This window comes from Cylas formicarius, unplaced genomic scaffold (genome assembly GCF_029955315.1).
Source record: "Cylas formicarius isolate icCylForm1 unplaced genomic scaffold, icCylForm1.1 PGA_scaffold_267__1_contigs__length_15452, whole genome shotgun sequence".
Taxonomy (NCBI): domain Eukaryota; kingdom Metazoa; phylum Arthropoda; class Insecta; order Coleoptera; family Brentidae; genus Cylas; species Cylas formicarius.
In genome coordinates, this window is record NW_026844298.1 from 1,602 (window position 1) to 2,500 (window position 899).

Below are 899 nucleotides of genomic sequence, written 5' to 3' on the forward strand. Positions count from 1 at the left end.
CGGCCATTATCTGTCGACGAGTGTTAGTGATTTGGTGTTCTAGTACGTCCGCGAACGTGTTTTATTATCATGGCCAGAACCAAGCAGACCGCTCGTAAATCGACCGGAGGAAAAGCGCCCCGAAAGCAGTTGGCGACCAAAGCGGCGAGAAAAAGTGCACCGGCAACCGGAGGAGTTAAAAAACCTCATCGCTACAGACCGGGCACCGTGGCTTTGAGAGAAATTAGACGTTATCAAAAGAGCACCGAACTATTGATCCGAAAATTACCGTTCCAACGACTGGTCAGAGAAATCGCTCAAGACTTTAAAACGGATCTGCGTTTCCAAAGTTCCGCGGTAATGGCGTTGCAAGAAGCGAGCGAAGCTTATCTCGTCGGTCTTTTCGAAGATACAAATTTGTGCGCCATTCATGCCAAACGAGTAACGATCATGCCGAAAGATATTCAATTGGCGAGGCGTATCAGGGGAGAGAGAGCTTAAGATTAATAATAATCTCTTTTATTATTATTAACAACAAACCGGTTCTTTTAAGAACCACAAATCATTTTCCTTTAAGATTTCGTTAAAAATTGAAAATAAAAAATAAAACTTTTTCATTTATTAATTATTTGAGAACGGCCCGGTTGGATTTTTTTTTTTTCGCAACTAACGACGTCTTTAAAAAAAATTATTAGTGGTTCTGAAAAGAACCCCCCCCACTCCCCGTTGCTTTGTAAAACCGGACGAGTTTTTATTTCGACCTCTGGTATATTTGGTGACGGCTTTCGTTCTTCTGCTTTTTCGCGGCGGCTTTTCCACCGGTTTTCGAAGGCATTATTATTCACAAAGAAAAGCGGTCTTCGCGATCGAAATGAGAAAAAACCCCGGCGAACGTATTTATATCGCGACGGAGTCGGTCA